Source organism: Propithecus coquereli, unplaced genomic scaffold (genome assembly GCF_000956105.1).
Source record: "Propithecus coquereli isolate 6110/MARCELLA unplaced genomic scaffold, Pcoq_1.0 Scaffold140, whole genome shotgun sequence".
Lineage (NCBI taxonomy): Eukaryota > Metazoa > Chordata > Mammalia > Primates > Indriidae > Propithecus > Propithecus coquereli.
Window position 1 is genome coordinate 4,131,656 of NW_012138303.1, and position 8,079 is coordinate 4,139,734.

General features: G+C 38.1%; 1 protein-coding gene and 1 pseudogene across 1 annotated transcript in view; both read right to left on the reverse strand.

Annotated features, from left to right (window-relative positions):
* Positions 1-8,079, reverse strand: part of ATF6 (activating transcription factor 6) — a 246,077-nt gene that overhangs the window by 66,403 nt on the left and 171,595 nt on the right. The gene's annotated exons all lie outside the window — the stretch shown is intronic.
* LOC105806398 lies at positions 5,870-6,610 on the reverse strand (annotated as a pseudogene).

The window sequence follows — 8,079 nt, forward strand, 5'->3', positions numbered from 1 at the left end:
ATAAAAATAATAAATAATTTTTACCTGGAATGTTTTTGTCTGTGTATTTATTGCCAAATAAGACTTAATAAACTTAAAGGAATTTCTTTTTAAGTATTTAACAAACTAACTTTTAAGTATTTGAGAAACTAACTTTTTAAATACAGAAATGTGAAAGAGTAAACAAATCATTATGTTCGTGATCATAGAGAATCCATTTTGAAAAGCAGTTTTCAGGATTCTTCACTCTTTAATATACTAGACTTATTTCTCCCTAACTCTTGGTTAGAAAAGTAACAGAGAATTACCGAAGCTGTTAATGGGGTGAAAGAGGTGATTTCAAATGGGCTTGTGCAGCATGAGGATTCAGTACAGATGTCTGGAATAACTTGCAGCTGTTGCAGGGTGAATAGGCTTAATGACATCACTGGGAATATTGAAGGAGAATTGCCTGGAGTACTTTAAAATATTTATATTATTGTGATGTGTAAAAATGTTTAATTAGAAGCCAGAAAATGGAATAAAAATTTAGCTGGCCTTTGTTTAATTCTCAATCAGATTTTCAGATGTCTCTCAATATTGTTACGTATTCCTGGGTACACTTATCCACATATACGCTTGGTTGGAACAAAGTGCCTCAATTACCACATGTTTTATAAGAAAAATGAGAGACAATTTTCTTTAGTTTTATCCAGTTTGGTTTAGTTCAATTTAATTTGAAACACTATAAATTATATATAAAACACCATAGGGGATTAAAATAAAAAGGTGAATAAAAACCCCTCACTCTTCTCAAGAAACTTACCTAGTGAGGATATGCATAAAAACAATACAAAGAATACTATAAGTACTACACATCAGTTTTATGGGAATTCAATGGAGTCATGGGGATTTCATTGAGTGTTCAAACGCTAATCCTTGAAGAAGAGCCTGCCTGCCTATAGGTACTCTCAGGCACCAGAGGTACATTACATTATTCTTTCATCCAGATTAAAACACTAACGAAATGTCTCAATTCTCATAATAAGCTGTCAAACCTACTCTCTATTTGGTTTCTAAAGCATATGGAACAGCCCTGAATTAGCAATACAGAATACTAGTACTCTAGGCTCTCACAGAAAGCCTGGATATGATATTTAGAAGGCATGCTTGAGAGGCATGCTAGCTATCCACTCCTTTAAGCATTCATTCTAAGTTCCTAGACCAAGCTGGACTCTGAGAAAGCTTGGCTCACAAAATTTTGCCTCTCTCTGAAAGGCTTTTACTGAATTGTACATTATGAACCAGAGGATAAATCAATAAAAGGAGTCAAAGTCTATACTTAATGGAATACCGTATCTCCATAATGTACCACTAGAGGAGGTTTTAGCTCAATCTTAGCTCTAGAGCAGTGCTGTTTAACAGAAAAATACTGTGGATCATATATGCAGGCCACACATGTAACTTTAAAATTTCTAGTACATATAATAAAAAAGTAAAAAGAAACAGGTGAGATGAATTTTAATAATCTACTTTAATGCAATATATCCGAAGTATTATCATTCAACAAGTAATCAACATAAAAATTATTGAACTATTTTACTTTTTTTCATCATACTAAGTCTTCAGAATCTAGTGTGTATTCTACACTTACGGCACATCTCAATTAGGACTATTTCAAGACTAGTGGCTACTATACTGAACAGTGCAGCTCTAGAAGATAAATTTATTTTGGAAAATGACCCTTTCAGGTTTCCTCCCTAACAGAAAACTACAGCTCCTCTCGTTTCCCCCTTTCATTCTACAGATTTAGGAGCAGCAGCCATGACAAATCCACTTAGCAGTTCTTTGGAGGTGAAGGTTGGAAGGTGGGGGAGTTGGTCAGTAGGATATTTTAAACCCATATATTAAAAGTGTAATAAACAGGCCGGGCGCGGTGGCTCACGCCTGTAATCCTAGCTCTCTGGGAGGCTGAGGCGGACGGATTGTTTGAGCTCAGGAGCTCGGGACCAGCCTGAGCAAGAGCGAGACCCCGTCTCTACTAAAAATAGAAAGAGATTAGCTGGACAACTAAAAATATGTAGAAAAAACTAGCTGGGCATGGTGGCGCATGCCTGTAGTCCCAGCTACTCGGGAGGCTGAGGCAGTAGGATCGCTTGAGCCCAGGAGTTTGAGGTTGCTGTGAGCTAGGCTGACACCACGGCACTCTAGCTCAGGCAACACAGTGAGATTCTGTCTCAAAAAAAAAAAAAAAAGTGTAATAAACAGACTCTTGTACTGCACTTCACCTATCTCCAAATGCTCTAGTAGCCCAATCTCCAGCACAGATGGCCTTGCCGATAGTACAGAATAACTTCTACTCAGATGGATATAGAACTGAAAGTACTGACAACTCCTGGGCTGTGTTTAATAAGGGGCATTTTTAAATGAACAGAATAAAGTTATTAATATATTTAACATATAAATTTAGAGATTATAGTTTTGGTTTCTTTACATAATCTTTAAGTAAAAATATTACAGTCTATTCTGATTTGGAAACATTACAACTTCTCTTAAATTTTGCAAAATAAAATAACACACTACTTGGGGGGGATGTTATGTTAACCTGTTGAATACTACTGGGTTGAATACTTCTGAAAGAACTCCCTTCCAGTGTAATTTCACTTACTGATAATAAAAAAGTAGTAAAGTGCAGTAAAAAGGGTACTAGCCTGAAATGGAAGATGATTTCACTTCTAGACCTTGCTTTGTCACAAATGAGTTGTGTGATGCCATATAACTCCCTTGGTCTAAATTTCTTCATCTATATAATAAGGCAGTGAATGGATATCTCTAAATCTCAAAATCTGAAGTGGAAACTATATATTCAAGAATTTCAAAATGCCCTACACTTTAAAAGCAATATTATTTGAAGCAAATATTATTTCCAATGTACTGTTGTAAAACTTTGTAAAAGTGAGATTAAATAATAAAGCTAAAATAAATGGCCAAATTGTGAAAGGAACCTAATTCTACTTATTATATGTTCTATTCCTGTTCATCTGTTCCTCCTAGCTTTTCACCAGTAACTAAAAATAACACTTGACGTTCTCTATGTGAGAGAATTCATTAAGTTCAGTTTACTAGTGAAACATTTTAAATTCGAGTGACTGGGATCACCAAGCTTCACTGATAAAATTCTGCTATTGACTTTAAGGAACTTGAAGACTCATCAAAATAAACCAAGCAAAGAAAAAAAAACATACACAAATGTATAATCATCTAATACAGAGCTGTGTTAGAAGTATAGTTTTCTAAAGCAGAGAACAGGGGTGGTCCAGCACCTGTTTCTGCAACTGACTGGGTCCTTTGTTTTTTCAAAAAGATCAGTAAAGTTTTTTTAAAATGTCCTGATGTCAATGCACAATAGCATTTTTCAGAAATGTTTAAATGTTGACAGAGGAAGTAGGATTCCCTCCTACTCACACCAAATCATGTAAGCAAGAACAATTCATCTACTCAGAGTAAGACAATGCGACTGCTTTCTTGTACATATTTTATAGAGGTAATTAAATGTTTCAGGAGGGATAAGCACTTAATAATAAAATGATCACAGATATATTGCTAAAGCCATTACAAAGCCCCAATTTAAAAACAGAGTAAAATCCTAATCTAGACACATGTCCTCCTGGCTACTTGATCTCTATTTTCTACACTCTAATGAAAATTCCTGCCTCAGACAAATATCATTTTCAGTTAGGGAACAGAGCCTTATAAATCCTTGTAAGACAGAATGAATGGGAGTTTATCTATTACTATCTGTGTCTGGGGATATTAGTCGAATGAAATTAGACTATTCAACAAGATTTAAGTATAAATGCTCACACTCTACAAAAGTACGCATATGCTATCTTGCGATGATTTAAAAACATATATGCATTCTTTAAAATAAGTGAAACACACAGAAATTTCAATAATCTGTTGGGCTTGTAAACTATGGGTCATTTCTCCCGTATTTTCCAAATTAAATTTCTGAGCATTGAGATAGTCCTTTTGAAATAAAAAGCATTTTAAATTGATTATATAGTTAACTTTTAACGGTTGAGACCATTTGGTAAGAATTCTATAAAATTGTGTAACCCTCATAAAGACAAAAAAATAACTGTTGCCTTCAAAACCGAAAAAAAATTTATAAACAATTCAGTAATTTTAAAAAGTTCTAAACTCAAAAGTTTAAAAGCTTAAAGTTTAAGAAGCACTTTAAAATTAAGACTCTTCTCCATCTTAAGAAAGGCATTTCACTCAGTTCTAAAAACCAGATCTACTAATTTCAGTTTCCAATCAAATTTTAGTGGCTTTCATGAATTACAAAAAGAATTTCAAACTAAAATTATTTAATTCCAAAATAAGTTTTTTTCTCCTTTTTGAGACAGTCTTGCTCTGTCACTCAGGCTAGAGTGCAGTGCACTGGCATCACGATAGCTCACTGCAACCTCAAACTCCTGGGCTCAAGCGATTCTCCTTGCTTCAGCCTCCCAAGTAAGCTGGGACTACAGGTGTGCACTACGACAGCTGTCTAATTTTTTCTATTTTTTGCAGAGATGGGGTTTCGCTTTTGCTCAGACTGGTCTTGAACTCCTGGCCTCAAGCAATCCTCCTGCCTCAGCCTCCCAAAGTGCTGGGATTACAGGGCTTTTTAAGGGAGGATTTGAAAGACTTAGGCTTTTCAGAAGTTCAACAAAAGAATAAACTTGTTTTACCTTGTTATTTTTCAGGAGTTAACTTTGAAAATAAAGTGTCCACCAAACCAGTTTACAAATTTTTTTAATCTACACAGGTTAGAATAGACTCATCACAGTAATAATTTACCTTGCCTGCAGAAATCTGGTAAAGCTGAACTTTGAAAATACTAACAGTATAGTTCACTGTTGAGAAGACAATGGTTTCCCCTCCATGAGGTAGGAAAAGAACCCAAAGACACAGTTTAGCATCTTTAAGGAATGACTCATTGTGCGAGAGGGAAACTCAAATGAGTGCCTATAAAAAATAACAAGAGACAAAAGAGAAAGGGAGATGAAAATCAACTAATTGGGAAAAAAAGTAAATGTGATCTAAAGCTTGATGGGTATAGCAGGGATTTATGAGATAAATGGATACACAGAAAAAATTCTAAACTATGTGTAAAAGGAAACTGCATGATGTGGAGATGGTAGAAAGTTGTGAAGGAAGTCATTTTCACAGATTCCTCTTCATTCTAATGGAAGTACACATCCATTTCTTTAGAAGAATTAAAATCTTTTACTTGTATGCTCATTTTTCTTGCACATCACAGTTGAAAAATATCAAGGGTATGAGTCCAACTGAGGAAGAGAAAGAAGAAAACCCTACATATCCAAAAAGTAAAGTTCAGAGAAGCACACTTAGGCCATTATAAAATGTTATAACCAAGTTTTATTTAGATCTGCTAAATTGGAGGCATACAATGACCTCAACATATGTCTTTAAAACTCCCTTGCAAAAAAAAAAAAAAAATAGACGACGGTGTAAAAGGAGCATTTTTGAGGTTTGACTTTTTTTTTAACTTTGTTTTTAAGCAACCCCTGAAACCATTCAATGTCACCAATGCCATAATAAAGAAACCTTGGCCAACATTCATCTACAAAGCTGCTATTAAAAATGGCAGTCCTTTCTCCTTGGCCAACCTTAACATATGCCACCAGATGGTTTGTCCCCATTCTTTCCATGAAAGGAAAATCAAATAAAAATTACACCAAAGGAGGATTCAGTATGAAGATAAGCTATACGAAATTCTAACTAAATGGTAATGCACATGTCCAGTCGTTTCATCACCTGTATAGTCATTAATAATCAGCCTTCTAGCTGCTTAACAGCCCGGCCAACTTCTGATGGAAAGTGGGGTGGAGGAAGGTCTTCAGTATAGGTTGTCAGTGTTGGCGCTCCGAGGGGTCTTAATCTTCTCGATGTTTTTGAGGATTACGTCATGCAAGGTGGCATACTGGTTCCGCACGTGCAGCAGGATCTGGCGCACACTCAGGTACTCGTTTTCGTCGACCTCTGCTACAGTGCGGCGATAATCTTCCACTTGGGGGTACTTCACTATCTTGGATACCAGCTTGGCCCGGGTGTTGTAGTAGGTGGAGAAGCGACGTAGATAGGAGGCCGCTGTGCTCTCCACGGTCCACAGCTGGTCCACGGTGTCTTCCTGGATAGACACTCCGAAGTTGTTGCCATCCTCCACCTTCGGGATGAGCAGCTGCACCCACATCCGCACTGTGTTGCATTTCTCTCTCAGTAGCTCGATCTCAGGTTTTACCCGCTCAATTAGCTCCACCAGATGATGGTTGCTCCGCAGAAGCTGTCCCTCGCCCCCCGGCAGAGCTGGTACCTTGACCGAGGACTGGGTCAGCAAAGGTGGCGGGTCCCGGTTGGGCCCATCCCCCACGGTGTCTGGGGCGGAAGGGGACTCCGGGGCTGGCACCGAACGGATTCTGGACAGGTCCTGCAGGCGGAGCTCCTGGACTCGGCTGTCCAGCTCCGACAGCTTCTGAGGGAAGAAGGTGGACACCAGATCCTCGGCCTCCTGTGCGATACGGGCCCGAAACGAATCTACTTTCCCCTGCACGTCCTGTTCTAGCTTCAGTGGGGAAGTCATGGTCTCCAGGGGCGGCGAACGTTGGGGCGGACGAGGCCTGGATGTCTCTCTCCTTCGCAGGCTGTGCTTGGGCCTCGCCCGTCGCCACCAACTCCCAACAGACCACTCCGGAAATGGCGTCCCGGGGGGTTCCAGCAGCCCGCGCGCAGCGCGGCACAAGGAAACCAGGAAGCGAGCGGCCGACCACACCCTCCCGAAGACGCCTAGTGCAAGCAGCCAGGCGTCCGGGGCCACGTGTTTCGGGAGACGCAGCCGGAGGCAGTTCCCACAGCCGCCCCTCTCCTACCTACCAGTCCAACAGTTCCAAAGAACGTCATTTAACATAAGCATTGAGAAGACCTGGCAATGACAAGTCGATTATACTTTACGTGGGTGCTCAATGAAGACTACAATCCCTGGATGAAAAATACACAATCTCTTTTGAAAGGAACCTCACCAAATGGGCTTTCCAAGAGCAAGACTCACTTCTGGGAAGCAGTAAATCATACCTTTTTGGGTAACCTGGGCCTATCCATGTGTTTCCCTTAGAAAATCAGAAGTGGTTCACTTCACTGTGGTATTTTAATCAAGTCAACAAACTTCTGAGATCTTATATAGCTTACTTAATACAAGTTTTAGTTTAAATTACAAATGTTAAGTTATATGACTCTTCCTAAACTCATCTTTTTTTGGGACAATTAGAAAAAATCTGAATCTAGACTCTAGATTAAAGATCAAAGTCAAGCTTCCTGAATTTGCTACCTATACTGTGGTTACAGAGGTGAAATACCCTTGTGTTTAGGAAGTAGACACTACAAAGGAATAAAGTGACATAATATAGTATTTAACTTATTTTCAGATGGTTCTGAAGAATTGTATGTGTGTGTGAAGAAAGAGAATGAGGAAAACATTAAAAATTGATGCATCTGTATAAAGGGTATACAGGAGTTCAGTATTATTCTTTTAACTTTTCTGTAAGTTTGAAATTATTTCAAAATAAAAAGTGAAAGAACTGCCTTTTCCCTAAAGGTTTCTGGCATTATAAAGACAAATTTTGTAATCTTCTAAACTTTCAGCGAACATACTTATATTCGTTTTTCTTCTCCTGAAATATTTTCCTTTTGTTCCTTGTAACACCGCAAAGTCCATGCCTTTAACTTTTATACTAAAATTATTGAAGTTTACTTCAAAAAGATTTATTCTAAAGATGCTATAGTACAGTTAGTTTCATATGTAACTGTCACCTCAGACTGTAAACTTAAGAGCAGAGGCCAAATCTTAATTTGTTTTGACTGCATCTGGCACAAAAGCTGGCATGGAGCAGGTTTTCAATACATGTCTGATAAAATAATCTTGAATTAGTAAGATTTTAGGTAACCATAACTTCACATGATATAGAACTAAGGGAAAAGTGTCAACAAGACAAACTTGTTATATAGGTTGGGTTCCCCAGCAAGCAGACTCACATGATCTAGAAACAAGGGAAAAGT